This window comes from Puma concolor, chromosome D1 (genome assembly GCF_028749965.1).
Source record: "Puma concolor isolate L17-30 chromosome D1, mPumCon1.1.hap2, whole genome shotgun sequence".
Lineage (NCBI taxonomy): Eukaryota > Metazoa > Chordata > Mammalia > Carnivora > Felidae > Puma > Puma concolor.
In genome coordinates, this window is record NC_141676.1 from 27,747,260 (window position 1) to 27,775,231 (window position 27,972).

General features: G+C 43.3%; 1 pseudogene; it reads right to left on the minus strand.

The window, feature by feature from the left end:
- Window positions 1–395: 395 nt before the first annotated feature.
- On the minus strand, window positions 396–27,969 carry LOC112865599 (small ribosomal subunit protein eS17 pseudogene; annotated as a pseudogene).
- Between the last annotated feature and the right edge of the window lie 3 nt (window positions 27,970–27,972).

A 27,972-nucleotide genomic window follows, 5' to 3' on the forward strand; every position in this document is an offset into this window, starting at 1 on the left:
TTGGGAAACTCAGCACAATGTGCTCCTTATTTATTATTATATGAGGCAAACATTTACTCAGTGGTCTCCAAGAAAGCTATACAGTTCACTTTAAATCTGCACACTGATGCCACAGACTGAGACTTCGTGTTCTGTCTGGTAATGCAAATTGAGCTTGTCTTTAGCCAGCCTGTGACTTTGAAGAAGAAGGAGAAATGGCTTTCTAAAATTTTAGTAATTTCAGGGGCACCTGGGTGGCTCAGTCGGTTAAGCATCTGGCTCTTGGTTTCCCCTCAGGTCATGATCTCATGGTTTGTGAGTTCAAGCCCCGTACTGGGCTCTGCACTGTCAGTGCAGAGCCTGCTTGAGATTCTCTCTCTCCCTCTCTCTCTCTGCCCCTCCCCTACTCATGTTCTCTCTCTCCCTCTCTCTCAAAAATAAATAAATGAACTTAAAAAAATAGACTATAATATTTGCCTCATCTGTGTGGTGGGGTCTGCCTTTACTTCAGAAGAATTTAAGGATAATGACTATGTCCTTGCTTGGAGTAAATGCTTCCAGGTTAAGCAAGTGGTAGACTCTAGAACCTTCCTGACCGAGCTCTCCCAAGTAATTGCTGAGGAAATGGTGAGGGTGAATCAGTGCTTCCCAGAAGGGCCCTGGCAGTCTGAGTTTCCAGGGTTTGACATGCAGCATGGGCCACAGGAATCATGGAGAATGGGCATCTGTGAGGGAGAACTTCAGGAGAAGGAGGGATTTCCTTAAGACCAAGTCCTTTTGTTGTTGTTGTTGTTGATGGTGATGATGATGATGATGATGATGATGATGTTGATGATGTTGTCCAAGGTTTATTGAAGATGTTACAGCCTGGCAGGAAGGTTCAAACTTCTCCACATGGTGTTTTGAAATTCATCCTGATCGTAGGCTGAGTGACTTCCAGGTTGGATGGAGTACCAAAACCAAGGGTTTCAACATTTCCTTGGTGTCAGGATCTACCTCAAGATCTGCTGATCCAGGGCTGAGACCTCAGGTATATAATTAGCCCTCCTTTTTCTCTCCTCCTCCTACAACTTGATGGAGATACCTCTCCCCGGGCCTCTCTGCATCTGCTTCATCGGACATGTGACATAGCCCTGCTGCCTTGTTGTGGAGCTTCTGGCTGGGAATAATGGCGGTCTCCTCTCACAGGGCCGTGTCGGTACGGAAGTCGTCCAGGTGTGTGGTACGTCTCAGTGATGACCCGAGTCGCCTTCTTCACGGTTCTGGTGAGAACGTGGCCTGTGTTGGCGGGTAGGGTAAAAGGGCCAAGGCCTTAATATTTGACCTTTGTAAGATGTGTCTGCATTATACTGCAAACTAGTGAAGTGAAATATTTCAGATCTATTTTAGACTTAATATTTTCTGTCATTAAAATTTGTGCATTTTAATTAAGCCCAAGCAGAATTCCATTTGCAATGGCATATTGAATATCTTTGTAATTAACAATAGCAACCCAGGTAGATAGGTTTCCTTCATGTTAAAAAAAAAAAAAAAAAAGACTTTTTTTTTAAATAATTGAAGATTTACAGGAAGTTGGAAAAATAGTAGAGGGGTCTTTTGTACCTTTCACTCAGTTTACCCCTTGACAGTATCTTACATAACAATATATGTATTTCATAAATTCTTTAGTATATGTTATAATCATATAAAAATAATCTTTTTTAAAGTTCTTGAAGATGCTTTTTAATCTTTTGTTCTGAATTCGTTCCCTCTCCTGAGCTACACTCCATGGAATTCTAACTCCCTATGCATATCCCCAGGGTGATATTCAAAATATGAAAAGATATATAAAAACTGACTTTGCTTTGAGAGTGACTAATCAGAACAGCAGCCTGGTTGCAACAACTAGAACAGAGTTCTGGATACTCCTGAATTAATCTTTTAGTTTCTAGATCATGGGAATGTCTGAGAGAAGGTATTGGGGGAGGTGGCTATTGATCAGTGACATAAAAATATTTCAGTATTTGGACCATCAGCTCAATATCAGCCCATGTTTCCCTGTAGTACACTTGTCACATTGCTTGGTATCCATAGGATTGCTTTTACTTGTCCCCTGTCCCCCCCCCATCCCAATATATTGTCAGATCTTTGAAAGCAAAGACTTTGTGCTTAATTCGTAGAACTGTAGAGCCCAGCATTGTACCTAGCTCAATATCTGAAAAATGACCAATCCATAAACGAAACTTAGGTTCTGGTCCTAGGCCTGTCCTTAAGCTAGCTGTGTGACCTTAGGCAGAACACTCTGGTCTCAGAATCTTCTTCTGTAAAACAAAATTATTAAACCTTCTTGTTCCCTTTAAATCTTTACAGGGAGTTTGTTAGAATTTCAAGATATGCAAGAATAAGGAAAGACTGATGGCAAAATAAAAAATTCCATTTTGGCAATTATCTGAGTGCCTATTGTATGCAAAATACATAATTTTTTAAAGTCTGGAGGGAAAAGAAAAATGGGTAAACAGTATTCATCCTGAGGAAATCACTGTCTACTGAAAACCATCTTCCATAACACCATAATAACAGACAAAATGATTTAAGCACTAGAATAGGCACACAAATAAGGCATTTATTTCAGAAATACAGAGAAAAGAGCAATACATTCTAATTGCCATATTGATATAGCTTCATGACATCTGAAACCAGTCTCTTTCCCAAATTCCAAGATGTGATTAATGTTGATATATAATATTGGATGAATAAATAATATTTTAAAGCCACTGTTAGGTCTAGCATGTAGTGAATTATTTTAAGCGTTAGTATGCTGTCATTCTTTTCAGCTGCTGTTAGCAGTCTGATAATATTTATATGTGTACCAGGCCGTCAAGTAACTGGCCACACTCAGATTTTTCAACTCCAAAGCTCCTGTTCTTAACTACCATTTAAAAATAAGGCACACAACACCACTTTCAATCACAAATGGAAACAACTTTCCCTGATACTAATAACAGAAAAGTCATATTAGTAAACGGGGTGTGCTGGCACAAATCTCCCAGGACAGATTTTTAGCCACTAGAAAGGATTTTATCAGATATAACACTTTGACATCGTGAGTTTAGTTTGAAAATAACTTTCTCGGGGTATCTCAGAAGACTTTTTCCCTGTCCCTGGGTGCCAGCTGTAGATTTACTTCCTCTCAGCTCCAATTCAACCTTTTGGCCTGTTCTGTGAAAATGGGTCTGGGCCTTTAACATTGTGCTTCGCCAGCTGACCCTGGAGCTTTGTCAGTAGAGGGTGCTGGAGAGATATTACAGGAGGAAAGGGTTTTCTTTCTTGGTTCCTGCAGCAAACTTGAGTTCCTGTGTCTTCCTTCAACACTGGGCTCTGGCGGCACATGTCATTTCCCCAGTGGCCAGTTGCATGGCAGTCTTCTCTGGTGTCCTGCCCCTGAAGTGCACCAGGGCCCAGCAGCCAGGCTCCCCTGGTCCCTCCTCAGGCAGTTATATAACGGTGTGAACTCCAAGGAGCAGATTTTTGGTTTCACAGGTGCAGCACCACAGAGACTCCTTTGCCATCCAGTAAGCCATGGCCATGCCCTCTCCAGTATGAGCTCAACCTTAGCGGCCATGGGGGCTCTTCTTCTGTACCCTAACTCAACCTTAGGGATAATCGCGATTGGATATAATATAGGTAATAGAACTGCTATTAGAGATCTGCTATTTCTGTATTCTTTAGAGTTCTCTTTACTTCTTACTAATCATTCATCACTACAAAGTCATGTTATAGCTGATAATTCTTTATACTGAACTTTCGTTGTTGTAATGACTGTATGATTTCTGTCTCCTGATTATACCCTGACTGATATACCTTGGTACCTATCATAACTTATATCTTGCTATCTTACCTCTCAGCCAACTCAAAACAGAGAAACAAATCCACTCCGTGTTAACGCCCTTTTTGGCATTTGAATTATTCTGAGGCTTTACTTCTCCCATATCAGTCCCCCTCCCACCAAATCCTTCTTGAGACCCTATACTCTAGTCTCACAAATTATGATGCTGATCTATAGACAGACTGCATTCTTTTATACCCTTGCAAACCTAAGTTCTTCTGTATAAAATCTCTCCCTCCTGTACAGTCCTTGAAGAATTCCTACTTATCCTTCAAGACTCAGCCCCAATATTGTCGTTTTGAAGCTTCTTTGTCAGAGTAATTCTCATATCTCCATTTTAGCACTTAACACATAGCATTTTATTTTCTCCAATATTTATTTTCCTCATTAGACTATAAACTCCTTGAAGACAGGGATTCCCTCCTGTTTATCTTTATTCTTCTAGCTCCTGGGACAGTGCCTAGCACATAGCAAGACATCAGAACATGTTTGTGAAATGAATCAGTTTGTTTACAAAAGACGCAAGAGATAACACAACTTCAAAACCATTATCATGACATGGAGATCTGGGCACCAGTCTCTGCCAATTCTCTGCTGTAGAATCTGCCCATTTTAGAATTGGGGGTATTCCCAGTCTACCCCCTTGGAGCTCGACTCATGCTACATCTCAGATTCACCTTTGTCTTTAAGACAATTGTTTAAGTCACTATCTTGCTCAAACCTCACTCCTTTAGCAAGTTTTTCAGGACCCTTCAAGCTTCTTTTCAGTCTCCCTTCCCAGCTCCTGTCCCATCCCGCCCTGCCCCCATCTTCTTTCTGGACCACAACTCAGCACACACACAGACAGTGCCAAAGGGACAGAAGCAGGGGGGATTTCAGTCCTTTCCCCCCAAAGCAGAGCTTGTTGGCACATTCCTAATCAGAAAGAAATGATCCTGGTAATGACCATATAATTAATGCGGAAGTACGTGTGCTGCGAAGCAATGTTTGTTTTTCTGCTCTCGTCTCCTGGCGAGGAGGAAATGTTGGCTACAGCTTATCTATGCCCAAGAGACCTTGAACCAGCCTCTTTGGCTTTTCCCACCAGTAACTAACATTATTAGCTGTAGCCTTTACCCTTCAATGTGGCCCTGAAAGAGTTCAAGCCCTGGCCTTGATGTTGCCACCTGTGTGGGCATGGGCAGGTGTCTTAACTCTTCTAACCCTCGTTTTCTCCATCTAGAAAATAGGTACGAGAGTAAAAATAGTAGCTACTGAAAGAAAATTAGATGGTACATATAAATTACTCAGCACAATACCTGTATGGAACAAGCACCTAGCTGAGAGTTTGCTGTCATTTTTCACCAAGTCCCACATGATCTGGAAATAAGAAAAGAATAAAAGCTGTTTCTATCAAGATGGGATGTCTATACATGCCTGCCAGGAAAAAAAAAAAAAAAAAAAGGCCCTCTTAGAGGACTATGGCAAAGGTGGATTTTGAACAACTGGGTGACCTGCCCAGGGATCCTAGGGATACTCAGAATCCAAGTGGGTCAGGTGTGCCGTCCTTATTACTACTCTTTGGAGGAAGAGGGTCTCTTGTGATACTCCCACTGAAGGGAAAGCAAACAGTTCCCCCCAGATGTCCCAATACTTCCTTGCATTCTAGTTGCCTTCAATGCACTAGGTGCCCATTGGAAAGACCATGGTGACTAAGAGGCCTCGGGTGGCTTAAGCAAGTCACAGCCCATCTAAAATGGAGCCGGGGTCAATCCCACCCAAACCACATGGCTGGTGATGGGGGTGGGGAGCTGGCTATTACCAGGAGAGGAAATGTCCACTGCAAACACTTTGTCCCGCCCTTCACCTCCTACCAGAATTTCCCACCCACCATCACCAATAAAATGGTTTCATAGATATTTCTAGCTCATCCATATTCCAGCAGGCTCTTCTTCCTTGCTGGTATTCCGGCCTCATTCTCCACTGCTTTTCTTATAATGACAGGACAATGAAACATGGAGAGTCACTGACCCTATGAGTTTAAGTTTTCAATGACTCTGGAATGACGGGGTCCTTCAGTGAATTTGAAATATAGCTGGAGTTGTTGAGCCCTGAAACTCAGCTTTGACAGTCTCACTGTAATAGCAAAGTCAACTTTAGAATCTAAAATCAACTTCAGACTTTACACAAGCGAAGTCTAAAGGATGTGGCCTTAATCCTGTTTCACACTAGCCTAACACCTGAAAACAAAAAGCAGTTTGAAGTTTTACTAAGAATGTGTATGCCATTATGTGAATTGAGCTGGTCTTCTGCTAATCTTTTCAAAGCCACAGATTTCTCTGGAACAAGGGACTTTTGTTTTTGGCTACCCTGATACACTTTTCTCATGCTCTCTCTTTGAGTTCCAGTGTTTGTTTCTTAAAAACTTTCCTGGGGCACTTGGGTGGCTCAGTTGGTTAAGTGTCCAACTTCAGCTCAGGTCATGATCACACAGTTCTTGAGTTTGAGCCCCGCGTCGGGCTCTGTGCTGACAGCTCAGAGACTAGAGCCTGCTTCAGATTCTGTGTCTCCCTCTCTCTCTGCTCCTCCCCCATTCATGCTCTGTCTCTCTTTTTCAAAAATAAATAAACATTAAAAAAAAAAAAAAAAACTTTCCTCTTCAAGCGCCTGGGTGGTTTAGTCTTTAAGCATCTGAATATAACTCAGGTCATGATCTCACAGTTTGTGAGTTTGAGACCCACTTCGAGTGAGCTTCTACCCCACTTCGGGTAAAAAACATGAGCCCTGGGTGAGCCCCACTTCTCTCTCTCTCTCTCTCTCTGTCCCTCGCTCACTTGCTCCCTCTCTCTCTTTCTCTCTCTCTCAAAAACAAAAACAAACACAAAAACTTTCCCCTCCAAAGAAGTGGAAAGGTATAACAATTAGGAATTTGCAAAGAAATAAAATTATACTTCCATATTAATTTCTAAAACTGCTTTTACAATGAAAACAAATGAACATAAGCAATACTGATGAGCATCAGTTTTAAGAATTTTCATTTGGTCTTTTTTTTTTAATGTTTATTTATTTTTGAGAGAGAGAGAGAGAGAGAGAGAGAGAGAGAGAGAGAGAAACAGAGTGTGAGTGGAAGAGGGGCAGATAGAGAGGGAGACACAGAATCCAAAGCAGGCTCCAGGCTCCGAGCTTTCAGCACAGAGCCTGACGCAGGGCTCAAACTCACCAACCATGAGATGGTGACCTGAGCTGAAGTCGGACACTTAACCGACTGAGTCACCCAGGGGCCCCTCATTTGGTCTCTTAAAGGTGAGTGCTCATTTCTGCTGCGTTCTCTCAATTAGCCGCACCCGTGGCGGAAGCCCTGTTGTTGACATGTGATGGCTATAACTGAGACATAACTGCTCACTGGTGACAGCATGCTTCAATTGCAGGCAAAGCATCCAAAAGGAAGTAAACAGAATCTCAAATGCTGATTGAGCAAAACCTAAACAAATGATGATATTACTTACTCCTGAAGTTTCGGTATCTTGAACCATGAATACTTTAGAAAAATACAGCATCTTATGATTTAACATTTTGTTACTTCGCGGGATGACAACTCTGTAGTCCAATCCAGTCAGTGTGATTTCAGTGTTGTGACCATCAAACGGAGAGACCTTATCTAATCATACACTTTATGTATTTTATACGTATTACATATTACACATTATATATCATACATATTATATATACATACATACTCTTTTGTCATTTTTTCTCCAAGTCTATAATAGCTAAGAGTTAAAATTTTCATTTTGGCATATATTTCCTACTGAAGTTGACAAATGAAGGAATGTATAAAGCTTCTTTTATTCTGTAAAATTTAATCTTTTTAAAACCACATTTATTGGGGCGTCTGGATGGCTCAATCGGTTGAGCGTCTGACTCTGGCTCAGGTCATGATCTCGCAGTCTGTGGGTTCGAGCCCCACGTTGGGCTCTGTGCTGACAGCTGGGAGCCTGAAGCCTGCTTCAGATTCTGTGTCTCCCTCTCTCTCTCTCTGCCCCTTCCCTGCTTGTGTTCTATCTCTCTCTCTCTCAAAAATAAATAAACATTAACAAATTTTTAATAAAAATAAAAACAAAAACACATTTATTGAAGTATAAGTGGCACACGATAAACTGCACATATTTAGAGCATCCGAATTTTCTACGTTTTGGCATATGTGTATACTCATGAGACCAGCACCATTAATCAAGATAGTGAATGTATCCATTACTCCCCAAAGTTTCCTCAGGCCCCTTTTGTAATCCCCTTTGTGCACCCCCATCCGAAGCAACCACTGATCTGCCTTCTGTCATCACAAAGTTTAATCAAGTGGGATCCTACAAAATGTACGCTTTCGTATCTGGTTCCCTTCGCTCAGCATAATTATTTTGAGATTCACCCATAAAGTAGTTTGCTGCGTTTCATTGCTGAGTAGTGAGGAATAGAGAGTTTTCTCCTCTGATCTTGCAATTCATAAAATAGAAGTTTGTTAATTCTGCTAAGTCTTTCGTTGCCTATGTCTGAATGCATTAAATGCCTGTCTGAAATGCACTAAATACGAGGCCTTCTAACTCTGTTACAACGCCCGGGATACCAGGTTTACCTGTGACTTTAATTAAGTTGTGTTGTTATTGTAAATTGCACGCATTAGGAGAAAGTTTGACATTGATTTGAATTGTAGAATCATCAAATTCCGTGACAAGGGTGAGCTTTGGAGATTATGTCACCTACCTCTTCATTTTACGGACGAGGAACTGGATGCCCAGAGTGATATGTGGTCTGTCCGAGGTCACACAGAGCAGGCTTCTTTCAGCAGCGTGACGGCGGCTGGTGGAGGCTTGAGGCGGAGGGTGCGGTCCGTTCTTCCCTGTGCTGTCGGCTTCCTTTCATCATTCCCGGCTGCAGGCTGCTGACCCTCTGCCTCATCCTCTGTCTGGCCTCCAGCCAGTGGTCCCCCCTGCCCCCCCCCAAACTCCACTAACCTCTGGGATGGAGTGAGTGGCCTTGTTCCAGGATGGCAGACTGATTGCAGTCCCTCAGTGCTAGAGAGCAGCTCAGGAAACCTAAACTTCAAGACTACCTCTGCCTGATCAAGCTGAGCTGCCAAATTTAATGGGTGTGTGTGATCTCCTTGTTGCTTTAGAGCAGCCACCAAGGTGTTTCCCTCCCAGAGCCCCAGGCAACAGGGCAAAAGACTCTGGCTGAAGCCTAGAGAGAGAAAACTAGGCTTGATTTGCCTCCTCTTTTTTATCCTTCCTCCTATGATACTTCTGGGGCCAAGAAAGGGCAGGCTTCCCTCCTATATGGAACTCTACAAGCCTGGGCCGTGATGAATAAAGATGGAAATAAAGGAAGCCATGCAATGCTCCCTTAATAGTCTGACTTGCAAAGCTGGAGTGGTGCAGAAAAATCCTATATTCCAGTGCCAGAGCCAGACACCCGCTTTGCATTCCTCTGTAAGTTTTTTTTTTTTTTAATGTTTATTTATTTTGAGAGAGACAGAGAGAGAGAGAGCAAGCATGTGAGCAGTGGAGGGGCAGAGAGAGAGAATCCCAAGTAGGCTCCACTCTTAGCACGGAACCTGTCACGGGGCTTGATCTCGTGATCGGAGCCAAAATCAAGAGTCAAATGCTTAACCAACTGAGCCACCCAGGCACCTCTCCTATGTAACAGGTTTTTTTTTTTTTAATTATTTTTTAATGTTTATTTTTGGGAGAGAGAGAGAGGAGCAGAGAGAGAGGGAGACAGGATCCGAAGTGGGCTCTGTGCTGACATCAGACAGCCCAAAGCAGGGCTCGGACTCACAAACCACAAGATCACGACCTGAGCCCAAGTCATACAGTACTGACTGAGCCACTCAGAAGCCCCTGTAACAATTTTAATCTCCCTAGCCAGAAGGATGCTTCAGGGAGACTGGGGGGAAGATCACGTGTTCTGACGAGCTAAATATAAAAGCACATTGACGATTTTCAAACTGCCAGTATTAGCTCCATTCCACTTGCTACCAAAGTGTCCTAATACCCACCTACTCAGACTTACAATAAAATTACAGCTGCCCACGAACCAGAGACCCTCTCCTTTCCACAATACATCCTCTCTCTGCTACAGTGCTGATAACGAACATAGCAAACATTCATGAAAATTTACTGAATGGTACACAGACTATCTCATTTATTTTTTTTATTTTTTTTTTAATATATGAAATTTATTGTCCAATTGGTTTCCATACAACACCCAGTGCTCATCCCAAAAGGTGCCCTCCTCAATACCCACAGACTATCTCATTTAATTCTTATAACAACCTTATGCTGCAAGTACGGTCATTCATTTATTTTACTGATGGGGAAACTGAGGTTTGGAAAGGTCACCTGCTCAGCGTCGCATATTTAGCAAGTGATAGACCCAGGAGCCTGAAGCTTGGTTTTCAGTTACTAACTGCTTTCTAGTTTTTACTTGCTGGTCTCCACTGCTTCCCACCTGATCACCATGTCACAATGGTTACATTCCTAGACTGAACTCACCGACTTAACCCAACTAGAGGAGGGGCAGTTTTTCCAAGACCTTTACTACCAATTAAAATGATTTGAAATGTACAGTATAATCTGAGTGGATCTGTTTAAGGCAAAACTACACGTGGCTAATTTAACAGATTTTATTGCTTCTAGAAATCTTGGCACTAGTTAGAGATTAATTATCTTAAGTGAAGCTACCAGCTTAAAAACAATCAACGCTGCAATTAGTTATAGATGAATAAATCATTGTTTCGACCTTTATTTTCCTGTTGCCCTAATTTTCTCACCTACCTTTTATCCTTTTTTGTTTTTTTTTTTTAATTTTTTTTTCAACGTTTATTTATTTTTGGGACAGAGAGAGACAGAGCATGAACGGGGGAGGGGCAGAGAGAGAGGGAGACACAGAATCGGAAACAGGCTCCAGGCTCCGAGCCATCAGCCCAGAGCCCGACGCGGGGCTCGAACTCCCGGACCGCGAGATCGTGACCTGGCTGAAGTCGGACGCTTAACGACTGCGCCACCCAGGCGCCCCTATTTAACCTTTTAAATACAGTGGTTCATAAGCGTCCGACTTCAGCCAGGTCACGATCTCGCGGTCCGGGAGTTCGAGCCCCGCGTCGGGCTCTGGGCTGATGGCTCGGAGCCTGGAGCCTGTTTCCGATTCTGTGTCTCCCTCTCTCTCTGCCCCTCCCCCGTTCATGCTCTGTCTCTCTCTGTCCCAAAAATAAATAAATGTTGAAAAAAAAATTTTTTTTTAAATAAATAAATAAAAAATAAAAGGTTAAATAATAGTGAAATGTTGTTTGCCACTTTGTAGTCCTGTATACATTCTTTACCACGGACCCTTGAGCTTTTCAGAAGTCAATTCTGCACCCATCTTCGTGTCACCAGGATCTGTCCTGACGCATCCGTTCAATAAATGGTTTTGGAACTTTAGAAAAAGCGACAGTACAAAGAGCTTGTTCTCCGAGAGCTGACAATGCAACGGGTAGCGCCAGGTGTATCGGAAGGGCTCAGTAAATGTGGAGTAAGTCTCACCTCATCTTAACGGAAGAGGCTTGGATGAAAAATTGAGATTATTTCTAGGTTTTAGAAAGACCCGGAGAGGCAAGATATCTTACTGATGGTGGTTCGTTGGCAAGAGGCCAGAACCAAGCATTCCAATCCGAGTATTTGGACCCCAAAGTCTTTGCTCTTTCTTCTACGTTAATGGAAACCCACACAAAGCAAGTGGACATAGGCTTTGCCCATTTGCCTCGTATTTCTACGGGCAGCCACTGAGGGTTCAAGAGAGGACACAGGACACAGGTGAAGCACACCTTTCCAGTCAGAGCCCTGTGCGCCCCTGGGCGTGTGATGCTACCTGCACCAAGACAACTGTCATGTAACCGTCCATCCCAAACTTGGCAATTTTATTTATTTTTTAAATTTTTTAAATTTTTATTATTTGGGAAAGAGAGAGCAAGCAGGGGAGGGGTGGAGAGACAGAGGGAGACACAGAATCGGAAGCAGACTCCAGGCTCTGAGCTGCCAGCACAGAGCCCGACGCGGGGCTCAAACCCGTAAACCACAAGATCATGACCTGAGCCGAAGTCGGAGGCTTAACCGACTGAGCCACCCAGGCGCCCCAAAGCTGGCAATTTTAAACACTGATTTATTATTTCTCACGATTCTGTGGGTTGACTGGGCATTTCTCTGCCCCGTGTGGTGTTAGCTGGGCTTATTCACACAGCCCCATTCAGCAGGCAGCCAGGCTGAGCTGAGAGGTCTGGGACCATGGTGCTTGGTGACCTTCAGCTAAGGGGCCTCAATTTTCCTCTGTGGGCCTCCTTCTGTGTGGCATCTCATCTCACAGGGCCTTCCCATGTGACCTTCTCCAGTGGTATAGCCTGGACTTCTTAGGGCATGACAATGACAGTGAGGCTGCTGGTGTTTTAAAGGCCTGGGCTTAGAAGTCCCAGAATGTCACTTCTGTCACAGTGTTAGAGAACACCATCTCAGATTCAGGAGGAAAAGAAATAGACTCCATCTCTTGATGGAGGAGCAGCATGCTTGCACAGGAAAGAGAATTGTCGGTGAGGTGACCACTTTGCGGGGAACTTACCGCAGAGCCCTCCCCAGGGCCATTATTACACCTAGTCTCCTTCTGAGAAGCCCACATACTAGGAATCTCACAAATCCCGAGCTGAAGGGGCCATCCCTCCTGCCATGTGGAAAAAGCCTGCTTGAGAACAAAGTCAGCCCGGAGGAGAGCAGAGCAAGAGGCGGAAAATAAAAAAAAGAATGATGAAACCCAGTTTTCCACTCAGGTGGAACAGACAGGCCGTAGAGCTGGTGGTTAAGAGCTCAAGATTCCAAGTCATACCACCCTGAGTTCTAATCCCAGCTCTGCCACTTATTAGCCGTGTAACTTTGAGGAAGTCAGTGTCTCCAAGCCTTGGATCCATCAGCTGTAAAATGTAGATAATAATAGTACCTGCCTTCATAGGAGTGTTGTGGGAATTAACTGTGATAACATTTGTGATGAGCTTAGTAAAGTGCTGGGCTCAGTTTAAGCCCTCAGCACATGACTGCTATAGAAAACTGAAATGCACTTAGAACCTCTCCCTCAACAGACTCTCCTGGCTTTGTCCTTGAAGGTCCCAAGTGAGGTCCCCATCCAAGTGAGACTGCACTGGAAACCCTGTAACATACAGCAAAAGATCTTCGATGGCAGAAGCCTTCTAATTAAAACATTCTTATTTCCTCTTATTTTTGAAAAAATGTTTATTTTTGAGAGAAAGAGTGAGCGGGGGGCAGGGGGGGGGATGCAGGGGAGCAGGCAGAGAGACAAGGAGACAGAGAATCCCAAGCAGGCTCCGTGCTGTCAGCACAGAGCCTGAAGTGGGACTCGAACTCACAAACTGTGAGATCGTGACCTGGGCCCAAATCAAGAGTTGGATGCCTAACCAACTAAGCCAGACACACACCCCTCTTATTTCATATTTAAACCGTTGAAGCCAAAAACAATGAATGCCAGCCTTTAATTTGGGGCAAGAACCATTGGTAAGTTTTATGCCCTTCGTAAGCGAGTCCTAAGCCAGACAACTTTGATAGGTGAAGAACCACACGGCTATGACCACACCAAGAAAGTGGCACCATCAGAACCTGTCACATTTTGTTTATTCCCATAAAGTTGAATTCAAATCATACACAGTTGTTTCTCAGAGGTCAGGCGGATCTGGGTTTCAGTTCACCTTGAAAAGCTAAAGATCACTTGTCTGACATGGAATACTTTTGTCTGTTATGCAGGAAGTGCTCGCCTCATGTATATATCTTGGTCCATTCATGAAGTGATTGCTCATGTCCTCTGTTCTTTGCTGGAGGCGTAGGCTAATTTTGTGTCTGGTGAACTGGTCTGTGAATTTCGGTGGTTATGCATGCATTCTTTTCTCTCTCTGTATTGTACTAAAACACACATAAATAGGGGGCCTGTGGGGCTCAGTCAGTTAAGCGTCTGACTTCGGCTCAGGTTGTGATCTCATGGTTTGTGGGTTCGAGCCCCGCATCAGGCTTTGTGCTGACAGCTCAGAGCCTGGAGCCTGCTTCGGATTCTGTCTCCCCCTCTCTCTGCCCCCCTACCCCATCCTCTCTCTCTCTCTCTCTCTCTCGCAAAAATAAATAACACACACAAATTAAAAAACACACACAAATATAACATAAATTTACCATTTAGTGACACACAATTAAAATTAAAAAAACACACACAAATATAACATAAATTTACCATTTAGTGACATTTAGTACATTCATAATGTTGTGCAGCCCTCACACCCAGCCCCAAGAATAATTCTTTTTTTCTTGAACTAACTCCCTCGGTCATCTCAGTTTGTAGACCTGGCCGGAGCCAGAACTGAAGGAGATTGTTTGAAGCCATGTGTCCTGATCAGACTGGTTTGACGAGGCTGAGGAATCTGTTGTGACTGTGAGGAGAGGGCATGGCCCCTGCTGCCTGCAAACCCCACATAGGAGCATGTGGGCATGTGTTGTGTGCAAGGGAACACCCCTCACCCCAACACACTCACTCACACACACACACACACACACACACAACAGGATCAACTATCTTTCGTTAATTGGGTAGTTAGTATCACCTCTCCTGACACCACTCTGGAATAAGATAAAGGTGTACATTTGCTTTTATTTTATTTTATTTTTAACGTTTATTGATTTTTGAGACAGAGAGAGACAGAGCATGAACAGGGGAAGGTCAGAGAGAGGGAGACACAGAGTCTGAAACAGGCTCCAGGCTCTGAGCTGTCAGCACAGAGCCTGACGCAGGGCTCGAACTCACGGACTACGAAATCATGACCTGAGCCGAAGTCGGCCGCTTAACCGACTGAGCCACCCAGGCTCCCCTACATTTGCTTTTAAATGACTGGCACTCTTTGTAGAAGCATGATTGAATTATTACTTTTGTTTGTTTTTACAGGAAAGGGCCCATGCTCATTAAGTGTTTCATGTGCCAGATACCTTGCTGCTAATTGGTTTCTTAACATCCCTGTGGAGAAGGCCCTTCATTAGCTCCATCTTACAAATGAAAAAATGAAGGTTCAGAAAGTTCAGGGGCGCCTGGGTGGCTCCATTGTTTAAGCATCCAACTCTTGATTTCTGTTCAGGTCATGATCCCTGGTCGTGAGATCGAGCCCAAAGTTGGGCTCTGAGCTAGGCATGGAGCCTGCTTGAGATTCTCTCTCTCTCTCTCTCTCTCTCTCTCTTTCTCTCTCTCTCTCCTCCTTCACCCCTCCCCTGCTTGTGCGCATTCTCGCTCTCTCAAAAAAAAAAAAAAAAAAAAAAGAGAAAAGAAAAGAAGAAAAGTTCAACATTTCCAAGAGCAGACATCTAGTAAGCTGTAGAACCAGGATTCAGATTCTCATCTCTGACCCTAGAGCCCATGCTTTTAACTAATAGTGAATACAACCATTTATGCTCCACAAGGCAAACCAAACATACCCGGGACACGCAGCCTGAGTCTCAAGAGCAGGAAGCATCATCAAAGAAAAGCTGCCCGAGCAAGCGAAACCAATCCTACAAAACTGCAAGGTAGCACATCTTACAGAAGCAAAAACAACTCTACCCCTCACCAGCCCCATTCTTCACACAGAGCTGACCTACCAACTCGTGTAAAAACCTGCTGTGGATCTCAGCCTTCATCTCCAGGATTCGTTTACGCCATTTCTGCCTTTGCCTGGTTAGATCCTCAGGCTCTCCTTTTCGACTTCCTAGCACGCTTTCGCTCCTTTTGGTTGCCTTTCTTAGCTCCTGACTCTAGCTGTCTACACTTCTGGCTATATGCATTTTGACAAGCCGCTTGAGCCCCAACCAGAATTTTCTCTTGGAAATGATCTTCACATCGACCTTGTAGAAAATGCAGGTGAGGGAGCCCCAGACTTGGCTCCCACCGCCCCCTCAACCTCTGCCATACTGGAGACCTCTGAGGAGGACACCATTTACATTTGCGTAAACCTTTATTTACAGTACACTTGAAAAATGTCCTCCAATGTTTATAGAAGAAGACAGAGTAGGTACTACTTTCTCTATTTATTTTTAATGTACAAACATTTCAAGCATACACAGAATGATATAGAGAGATTCTTGAACCAGTGCCCAGATTTGACACATTTACATGTATTTTTCCTTAAAGAAATACAATGTTACAGATACCATTGAATACTTTCATCCCATTTCCTTCTGTCCTTCCTCAGAGAACCTACTGTATTTAAACATTGCATTTTAAAACCCATTCTATGTTTGAACCATCCCACACAGGCCCTAAAGCTATATCTAATGATCTATTTATCTATCTGAATCCACAATGGATATTGTTGTTTCATTTTTAAAACTTTCATATAATATCATACTATATGTATCCATTTGCAACTTTTGCAAAGTTACATTTTTAAGATTTCTCTCCATTGAAATGTATCTAAGTTTATTCACTTTACTTACTAGATAGCGTCTCTCTCTACTTGCGTATGTGGACACATGCATTACTCATCTAGTCTCCTGCTGTTAGAAACGTAGTAACTTTGGTTTGCACCATTTCAAAAGATACGGCAATGGCCGGTGTGCATCTGTTCTTGTTAGCCACGGGCCAGACTTTTTCTAGAGCAAATTCCTGAAAGTGGAATTGCTGGGTCATAGGGTAAAACCTACAATTTTAGATGACACTGCCAGTTGCTCTCCCAAGTGTTCCAATTTACACACCCATTATCTGAGTTTGAGAATTCCCATTTCCCTTCATCTTTGACGACTCTTGGCATTATCACATGTATCAGGTTTTCATCAATCTGACCGCTAAAAAAATAATTTCTCATTGTTTTATCACTGGCAGATTTTCTTCTTTTTTTAATTTTTAAATGTTATTTATTTTTGAGAGAGACAGAGACAGAATGCGAGTGGGTTACGGGCAGAGAGAGAGGGAGACACAGAATCGGAAGCAGGCTCCAGGCTCTGAGCTGTCGGCACAGAGCCGGACGCGGGGCTCGAATTCACGAGCTGTGAGATCGTGACCTGAGCTGAAGTCGGGCACTCAACCAACTGAGCCATCCAGGAGGCCCAGATTTTCTAAATTAAGGGTTCATTTTCCTTCTTATAAAGTTCACTGAGGTTTTCTATTTCTTCTTGACTCAGTTTTTGTAATTTAAACTTTTCAATGAAACTGCTCATCTACATTTCAAATACCTTGGCATAAAGTTGATATGGTATTTTATTATTGTTTTTCAAATATTCTGTAATATATACTCTTTTCATTCCTGATATTGTTCATTTATGTCTTCTCTCTCTTTTATTTTAATAGATCTCACTAGAGGGTTGTTTATTAGATAAATATTCCTCCCCCCCCACAAAAGGTTTTGGTGGTGTTACGGTGTTATTCTTTCTTGTCTCCTTATTTTCTATTTCATTAATTTCTGTGCCAATTTTTAGTCTTTTTTCTCTCTTTTTTGAGCATGCTCTCTGTGGTTCTTTCAGTAACTGCTTTAGTTGCATGATAAATTAATTTCCAATCTTTCTTTCTTTTTTTCTAGTATATGCATTTAAGCTTATATATTCACCTTCAAAATCTGCTTTAGCGGTTTGATATATATTTCTTTGGGTGTGATTTTGTCTTAAATGTTTAATAAAATATTTAATAAAATTTAATAAAACCATATTTTTTAATTGAGTGATGTCTTTATTTTATTTTTATTTTTAAATATATTTTTAAGTTTATTTATCTTGAGAGAGAGAGAGCACACAAGCAGGGTAAGGGCAGAAAGAGAGGGGGACAGAGGATCCAAAGTGGGCTCTAGGCTGACAGCAGAGAGCACAACATGGGGCTTGAACTCACGAACCGTGAGATCATGACCTGAACTGAAATTCAGAGTCAGATGCTTCACTGACTGAGCAACCCAGGTGCCCCAGGACCTTAAGATGTTTTAACTGGAGCCACCTATCTATTTTCTAAGTATATATTTTTAGTATTATCATTCTATCTTTTCTGGTAAACTATCACCTCTCCTTTATTGTTATTTCTCTCAGTTCATAGACAAGACAATGGAGGTTCCGTGACTTGTCTAGGCTAAGACATTTAAAAAGTGGCAACATCCGTCCAGAACCCGCCTTCATTTGGGAATGAAACATCTGTAGACTCGAATTTGTTGGGATATCCTGGTATGGCTCATTTTTCTGTGACCAGCTTTAAGACACAAAGAGTGTTATTGGGTATGTCCAAATATCTCTCAATAGTGAAATGGATGACATGGGTGTTTTGCCCTTCATTTTGGCCCCAAATTGAAATTCAGCTCTTTAAGCACCTTGTGTTTTTCAGTGTATTTACAGAATCTCGTTGTTACTATACAGGACTGACAAATGCCAGGGGATGTGCTGAGAGTAGATTAATGATATAATATAGAGGAGGCCACTCCCTCCTTCCTCATGTAAGATGGTTATCATACAAAGAGAGCCATCCTTGAGATTTCTTATTTGAAATTTCCGTCTATATGTCCTGCCATCCATCCTTTGATATGTGACAGTTTTATGGCTAAGGTTGGAATTGTAATTGCACAAATTTCCAGCCTACTGCTTCGGTCCTCCAATCATGTTTCTTACTAATAAGGCTGAGATCCCAAGTGAAACGGTTTGTGGATAGCTTACAACCTATTGCTATTGTAAGAAAACTAACAAAGCCCATTAAAGGTGAAGAGTGTCACAGTGTCATCTCTGTTCATGAAAGACAGCCCAATTTTCAGTTGGGGAACAAAGAGTATATTTGAGGGCGAAAGGCTGGCGAAATAGCTTGGCTGAGTAAATGCTCCTGCAGGAACGATTATTGCCTCATCACTCAAAGGTGAAAGAACAGGAAAATAAAATGGCACAGATTGCATCCACCAGGTAACAGATGAGGGAAAGAAGAAGAATAGAGTTCCAAAGCTTGCGAGTACGCACGTGATCTTCTGCAGACCCTGAAAGAAGACGCCTGTGCTCATAATTTGGGATTGTGCGATCAGATTGAGAACTCAAGCCTCATTTGAAAAATAAATCACCATAAGATTCGGTGCAGTGTAAATGGATTTAGAAAGAAGCATTTGAGAAACACAGCCCTGGCTGGTGCTGGAAAGTGGGACCAAGGATGAAGTTGGTCTTAGATGTCTACCTGTGTCAGGCCCCATCCTAAGCACTTTACATACATTATTTTGAATGTTCTCTTTCACATAGCTAATAAGTGGAACACTCAGGGATTTGAACCCAGGTCTGCTTGACTATCACTTCGTATTTGCTTTTAAATGAGATGATGTCTGTAATTTAGCAGTTTAAAGGTTAAAAGTGTGACCACAAAGGTGTACACTCTGGATTGATTCTTTTCTCACCGCCCTGAGCCAACGGAGAGGAAATCTGCAGAGATTTTCCTCTGTTTAAACTCCCCGCTCCCCCCCCCCCCCACTAAGCAGTCATCACCACTTAAAAATAGGACTTGATACTCCTGAAACCAATACTATACTATATGTTAACTAACTTTGAGTTTAAATAAATAAATTCAAAATAAATAAATAAAAACAGGACTCAAGCCCCCTCCCACCAAATCTCAGTCTTGAATCCCTTGTCCTAACCTGTTGCAAGGGCTGCACGCTGATCTGGACTTCAATTCTCCCTCCCCAAGCGATCCCGCCACCTCTATTCTGTTCCTATCCCCATTGCTTTTATCTAGTTTCTTAGCTACCATTGCTCCCCTTGGCAGCCTGAGTGCTGGCTGAGGACATGCTTCCTCAGGAGATGCTTCCCATCTCCTCCCTTAGTGCCCCTAGTTGGTAGCTGTTAGTGCCCCTTAGGCCACTCTGGCTTGACTCCATTCCTGCGACAACCTGCCTCCCACCTCCTCCGAAGGCAATTCAGTGCACTCTCCTACCCACCTCCCTTACATTTCCGACATTCATGAAACGCACTGAGCAGCTTCTATGCGCCAGGCACTAATCCAAGCAGTGGGCGTGCAAATATGCCCAAAAAGGTCATGGTGTTGTGACAGAGACAAGCAAGCAAGCAGAGTTTTGAATGCATGCAATAGATGTTCCCATACAGGTGTGCAATGGCCAGCCATGCCGCGGTAGCTGTGAGATGGTCTCCTCTGAGGCTGAAGTGAGGATTGAAGGAGGCTTCACGGATAAGGTGAAGACTTACCTGACTCTATAAGAATGAGTGGGAGTTCCCATCATTTCCCACCAGCTGGATTGCTATGGTTATAGCTATAGTAGGCGACTGAATGTTAAGGAGTAAGCGTAGAAGGAGAGGTGACAAGGAAAGGGAGGGTACTTAAAGACTTTTCATACCATCCACTCAATCCTTTAAGGTGGAGGAAAAATGATATTCCTGACTGGAGTTTCATTCTTCTGCTAGTGGGGGGGAAATTCCTTCTCTTCTTTCCATTCTGTGAAAACATAATGGTGATGGTGGTGGTGGTGGTATTATGTGAGTAATCACCTTTCCCATAATACTACCTACCATTTTTTTTAAAGGTACTTACTGTATATTAGAGACTTTACTCCCTGTCTGAGGGTTTCCTCTTACTGGATACGAAGGGCTCAGTTCCCAGATTGCACTGCTTGCGGCCCCACCTGCTGGTAGGATCCGGAAGTTCAGAAGTCCTATGGACTTGTCCCAGGGCTCCATCTGCCTTTCTTTTAGGTGTCCAGGAGCCCTGACATATGTCCCGTGGCAAGAAGTTCAGACGGGTTTGGTCCTATTTCAATGGATTGACTGCATGAAGGGTACTGAGTGCATCGGAAGCTGGTCATGGTGGCCAAAGCATGGGAGTTCAGCATGGCTGTTCTCTGCTCTTGAGCCCCAGTCACTGGAGTGGAATCTCCCACAGGAAGAGAGAAGGGATTCTTTGAGGATGGGCGGCGCAGCCCCAGGACAACACTCCCTAAGGAGACTCAGAGCCAGATCATCCTCGATTCTCATTGTGTTCCCCCATGGAGCTGCATCCACAAGAAGCCAGGCTACTCAGGGATAGTGAGGATGGGACTCAGCTTCTCAAGAACCTCGTGAGATGGTAGCAGCAGAACCGACACACTGTCCAATCCTTGCTTGAGATGCTGCAGAGGCGGGGCCTCAGCTCACCAACCCTGGTCCCCCCTGGCAGTTTTTCAAGGGAATGGGAAGCGTCTGGGTTACGTTCAGTTGAGACACCCTTGTTTTTCCCAATACAGCTGTACCTCCAGGGTTATCGTTCTTAAAATATACTAGCCTTGAGGGACAGGCAGAACCCATCATAGCACAGACACTTAACAGACCCAGAATCCCCATCTGATACTCTCCTTTTGAGGTTTATTGCCAAGGCAGGTCATAAGTCCCACATCTCTTGACTCAGTTGGACCCATTGCCTTTCTGGATCCTTTTCTGAGTTGCCTGCATTCACCTTCATATACCACCTCCAGCTTGAGCTCTCAGAGGGAAGGTTTGGGGATATGGAAAGGAATCAGTCTGTTCTCTCCCAGAAGATCCCTGGGTTCACTCTGCAAACTGGTCCCTAACACTCCCCAGAATTTTGCATACAAGGAGGGGGCCTTCACTCAGTTACACAGGAGGCCCACTCAGAGTTTCCTTAGGTAGGGAAGGCTCTAAAGACTTCTTTTAAGGTAACCAGTGCCAAACTGCCGGCAATTTCTTTTGCTAAATAAGAAAGAAAAGATCTGCTTTTCATCTTTACAATACCCCTATAAGGCAGGCATTATTGGGATCCTCATTTTATAGGAAAGAACGCTAAGACCCAGCCACATGAAGTAACTTGCCCAGGTTTTCGGTGGTCAGTAACACAGCAGAGATTCAGAGCCAGCTCTGTTGGACTTGAAAGCCCCCCATGCATGCTGCCCCCGCCTCCTGGCCAGGGAGGGGGTCCTCATCCTCAGTGCATAATATTCGCTGAAGAATGAAGGATACTTTGCAGTGAATGCTCAAATCAGGAATGGGTTGCATATGGACCCACTGACACATGTTACTTCTGCTTGGTTTTGTCCTCTGTATCTGTTGTGGCCCAAAGTCTGTAAACCAACCCTAACCTCCAGGACCTCAGAATGTGACCATAGTCGAGGGTAGAGACATGAAAGAGGTGATTAAGGTAAAATGAGGCCCTATGGGTGAGTCCTAATTCAATATGGCTGATGTCCTTATACAGAAAGGAAGTTGGGACACGGACATTCACAGAAGGAAAGACCATGTGAAGACAAAGGAAGATGGAGACCATCTATAAGCCAAGGGAAGAGGCCCAGAAGAAACCAACCCTGTGCACACCTTGATCTTGGACCTTTGGCTGCCAGAACTGTGAGAAAATAAATGTCTATTATTTTTTTTTTTAATTTCTTTTTTTTTTTTAACGTTTATTTATTTTTGACACAGAGAGACACAGAACATGAAGGGGGGAGGGGCAGAGAGAGAAGGAGACACAGAATCGGAAGCAGGCTCCAGGCTCTGAGCCATCAGCCCAGAGCCTGATGCGGGGCTCGAACTCACGGACCGCAAGATCGTGACCTGGCTGAAGTCGGACGCTTAACCGACTACGCCACCCAGGCGCCCCTAAATGTCTATTATTTAAGCCACCCAGTCCGTGGTACTTTATTATGGCAGTTCTAGCAAACTGATAGAGTATTTACAGTCTTGTGACCGATAGCATTTCCCAAGACCGATAGCAAGGTAGGTTCCCATAAAGAATAAGCAGTGTTTATATAATATTTCCTTAACAAAATTGCTTCCCCCAAGAGTATTTGCCTGGATGCAAGGAGGAGAGACTGGAAAGTGGGAGGCGTCATTAATATGGAGAAAGAGACATCCTGCAAGTTTTCTTTTCCATCGTGGTCTTATGCGTAGTTACTATTTACAGCATTCGGGCAGTTATCTCTATTGAACTCTGAATGTGAGATGTCTCATACACTTAATCTCCACAACTATCCTCTGAGGTGATTGCTCCTCTTGCTGATGGGAAAACTAAACCGTAAGGAGGATAAAGTAATTTGTGGAATCATACAGAGTAGGTGGCAGGAAAGACCCATGCTTTTAATGACTATGAATTTGACTTCTAGGATTTCACTGTCCCCCTTCTCCACGGCTTCTCGGACTTTCCCAGTTACGTATCACAAACTGTGGGATATAGTGAAAGGCTGGGTCTTGCCACTCAAAGTGTGGTCCTCGGACCAGCAGCAGGCATTACCTGGGAGTCTGTGAGAACTGCAGAACCTCAGCCCTACCCCAGACATGCCAAATCAAGATCTGCGTTTTAGCAAGATCCTCAGACAGTACCAGCTAGATAATTGGTAGGGCCCAATGCAAAATGAAAATGCGAAGCCCTCAGTTTAAAAATCAGTAAGCATTTCAAGATGGTGGCAGGAGAGCATTAAACCGAATGTGGGTGGGACTACCCAGGTCTCACACCCATGGAGCCAACCCTGCCCACGGGTGAGACACGGGGACCGTAAAGCGTGAGAAGCATAAACCTAGAAGATTCAGTGTTGCAGCCTTTCACTAGAGGGATGCTTTTAGTTGTATTTGATCTTTTTTTTGCATTTTATCTTTAAAAAACTCCAAAATTTTGCATTATACTCCTTAATATACCCGTTGGTCTTACCATAAAATAACATTTCCCCCCAAAGAAACCTGGAAAGAAAATAGCATCAACAACTTCTGGCACTCTGGCCATCTAGGAAGCAAGCACAAACATCCCGGTGCAAAAATCCTGAGGTGAGCCTGTCCTAGGTGCAGACGGAAGAGCCCTCGATTAAATATTTCCAACAGAGTCACACCATATAAATTTCATGTGCCTTTCTTGCCAGACGCTGAGCATTCATTAGTATTGCTCTGGACCAGTTATTTAAGCTCTGGGCCCATCAGTCTTCTCGTCTATAACATGGGGAGAAGACTAGTACTACTTCAGGGGTTGTTGTGAGGATTCAACGAGATAATAAATAAAAATAAGACACAGAGAACGTTTCCTGGCTTATGTTAAACGTTCAATAAATGTTGACGTGTCATTACATCGTGGAGATTAGGTTCTTGTTTCACTTTGAAGAAAGCAGAAAACGAGGCAGACAGGGTGTCACAAGGGGAACTGGCTCAGCCTCTAGACAGAGCTCCGTGGGATGGCACTTATTCTAATGAGTTCATCTTGACCTGGGACCTGGTCTTCATTTTACTGATGCAGAAACCTAACTTTGTCAGCACCCAGAGAGTGCAGCTGTAATTGGGGGGTGAACTTACAATACCGGACGCCGGTGGTGTGTGTGTGTGGGTGCGTGTGCATGAGCTCAGAGAAAAACAGGGAAAGGGGGTGGGGGAGGAGAAGAGAGAGAGGGAGAGGGATTGAGAGAGAGAGCGCAAGTAGAAATTTTGAGTCTGGTGAGGATGACCTTTACATTTTTCAGCGAGAGAAACTCTTACTACAGAGGGCTTGAAGGTTGCTGGGAAGAACAACGTCAGCAGTGACAAGACAGTCTCAAGGGACTGTCTTGGTCTCAGCTGTGACACCAACTCCCTTTGTTGGGTGGCGTCTTCTGAAACAACCACAGCTGGGTCGCACTGGGTTGCACTGTGTAGTCTTTAAGCCTCAAGGGGGCGCTCTAAACTTCAGCTCCAAGAAGGAGGCAAGGGCCATCTAGCCAGGTCTTGCCTTTTGGGTATAAACAAACACAGGAGATTTTTGGAGAGAACACGGAAGGTAGGTGGGTGGGCTGTGCTTAGGAGAGATGAGTGAGGCTGGGCACGTGGAGCTCCAGAGGTGCATTTGGGGCCATTGCTAGAGAAATGTTTTTCTCTCTCAGCTTCTACAATTGAATAGAATGATTAGTGTGTGTGTATCCATATTTCCGCTTACAGAAGTTAAACATGCATGTTGTAAAATTTTTTAATATGAGGGAAGATATGGCTTTGAAAGTGAAATGCATTCGTACCCCCAACCCGGCCCCCCAAAGCGTTGAGTTTCATATGTTTGCTATGACTGTATCCACTAACTAGCTAGCAAATAACTATACATATACAGGAACACATGTGTAGTTATGTCTACGTAAATAGGAATGCCGACAATTAAGTTCACAATGATAACCTGTAAAGCTGCCTGAAAAGCTTGTGTTTCATGGCCCACTGCGTTCCTTTCCCACGAGCAAGTAGCACAGAAAGGCAAATTATCAGAAATTTATGAGCTGAGCATAGAAAGAAAACAAGGGAAGTGAGTTAATCTTCTGAAATGTCTTTCAGCTAAAAGACACGTCCCCTCGCCATCAATGCATCGGGGAGCTAGTATCTCACAGACCACATTTGGAAAATGGTGATCTCTGCTTATGTCATTTTGAAGTCTCCTTAAGGCAGAAATTATTCCTGGGCTATATTGTTCCTTTTAGAATTTCCTGCATTGGGGTAAAAATTAACAACTTTCTTTAACCTACCTATGGGTTCTTTGAAAAGATATTTAATGACCTATTTAAGATGATTAAAACCATCCTATTAATTTTTTGCTCATGTTTCAAAGGAGACTGGGAAAAGTAACAGTTATTTAAGATAAAATAAACCAGCAGACCAAAAACTATTAATGCTAATAAATCTAAAAGTAAAGTCTGCCATTAGGAATGGCTTAAATATATGAAGTATTTCTTTTAAAATAATCACTATTCCTATATCCTTCACATAGGTCTAGAAGTGCAAGTTATGATTACTTTTAGGCATATAACACACAAACGGGTAACAAATGGTGCCTTTGGCCCCAAGCCATTCTTCGTCTCATCCACTAGAGGGTACCTGAGGGTTGTTCAACAAAAGCACTCAGGAAACCAGATTAAAAATGTGAACCAGAAACCACAGACCAAAAGTGCTGTATATATATTTTAATACTTCTGGCACATGACTAACCAAATTCAGTGTGCTAAAAGATAGCCACATATTTTTTCCTTTATAGAATTTTGACACTTCTGGTTTGTACACCAGTATTCAGTTTTGAAAACATTTTGAATCTTGCCTAACGAGGATAGTATTGGGTATTTTACAATATAATAAACACATCTGCTTTTCTAATGAAACTTGTGGTATTGAAGATTACTAGAAAAGCCTGGCAATTTTATTATCATAATCCCAGAATTATTTCTCTATTTTGTGTAATTAGTCTGTTACTTAATTGGATTCCCTCTGAATGGTCCCATGAAAGATGCAGGGTTATTTTTCCTTTATTACGTTCATCTTCTACTCCTCACTCCCTCCCACGCCATGTTCTAGTAAGAGCAAGTTACTGTATTGGACAGTAAAACTGAAAATTAGAAGTAGTCCAAATGACCAGTAGCAGGGAATAGGAAAGCCAACAGTGGAGTGTTATGGCCATGCATGTTTATATTAATCTATTAATTATAGTATATATAAATTATAACATTAATGCAATAGTATCAGGATCGCATTTGCAAAATATGCTGACCATTCACTAAGGGTCAGTCCCTGTGTTATGTGAATGATGAACAGGAAATAAATTCCAGCTCTTGAGGGGTATATAATTGTGTGTGTGTGTGTGTGTGTGTGCGCGTGCATGTGTGTGCGTGTGTGTGAGAAGAGATCCATGATTGAATACGTAGAGGGTTGGGATTGTGCGCATGAACTTTGGAATCAGAAATTCAGGTTCTCCCACTCATTTGTTACATGACCTTGAGCAAATGACTTTACCTGTCTCCGAGCCTTGATTTTCTTATCTGTTAAATGGGGATAATCATCTACCTTAATTTTATTGTGAAAATTAAGTGGAAGCATGACCATAAAATATCTGACACCTAGTATGGATCATGGAGTTTAGATCATGGAGTTCAGTTGTGGCTTTCTGTGTGAAGCAGGGAATCATTGTGTGATACCACGTGATAGACTGTTTCATGATGGCCACCCCCAGAATGAGATGGAAGCATTGTTCCAGGGCCAGACAATTGGTCTGGTCAGACAAGCTTCAGTCACATCCTGACAGTCCTATTTTCTGGATATCCCAGTGGTTTGGGCTGCCTGATACGAAGAAAGTCACTGAGAAGGGATCTTGCCTCCTTTGGAATAGCGTGCGTTTCTGTTTTTACTTTAACTGCTTCAAGGTCCAGTGGTCAAAGTGGGCCTCTTCGGGTGAAGACTTCTATAGTCCTGAGAGCCAGTGTAGATGGCTGCTCCCACATGAGCTAGCAGACGGAGCTCTTTCACTGAGAAATGGGCTTGGGGCCAGGCTAGGATGGCAGAAGTGTTTCTCAAGCAACATTCTGAATGATTCTGAAATCCAAGGAATCTGAAGGACCGGGAGTCAAATGGAGTCAAAAGAGTCAACTGGGCTGAGGTCAGAAAAACAGACAATGAACTCCAAATGGGTTACCAAGCCAAGATGGGCAGAGCTGTGCTGAAATCCAGGGTATAGAGCAGGGATTGGAAACTGGCGGGGGAGAGAGGAGGATGGGTGCAGAGAACAGTGAGAACCTACTATTTACCAGCTACCATTCCCGATACTAGAGCTTATATTCCAATAAGCTAATTTCCCGTGCTGGTAAGTACTATGAAGACAGATGGCCTAGGATAGTGTAATAAGAGTTTCTGGGAAGGCTGTTTTAGCTAAGGTGGGGTTCTAGGAAGAAGGAACACCAAGGGCAAATGCCCTGAGGCAGGAATGATAGAAGGAGGCCATTGTAGCTGGAGTGTCATGAATGAAGTGACAGGTGGAAAGAAATGAGTTTAAAGAGGTAGTCAGGGGCAACTTTTGTAAGGATCTTGTAAGCCATGATAAAGGGTTTGGATTTTAACCATGCAGTGGGTAGCTGTTGGAAGTTTTAAATAGGGCAGGGCAGTTGGCAGGATCTGATTTACATTTTAGAGAGACCCTTCCGGCTGCTGTGTGAAGGTTAAATTATAGCAAGACAAGAGTCTTATACAGGAAAAGTCTTGGAAGAAGGAAGAAGTAGGGACTGCTGTGTCAAATCGGACAGAAATTCCCATGAGCTGGGTCAGTGGAAAATCTGTGTGGCACAGATCCATTTCCTCTCCAACCCTGAGGTTGTCCTTGTACTCAAACCAGGCCAGTAGGTGGGCCTCACCTCTTGACTTCTTTTCCAGGAGCATCTT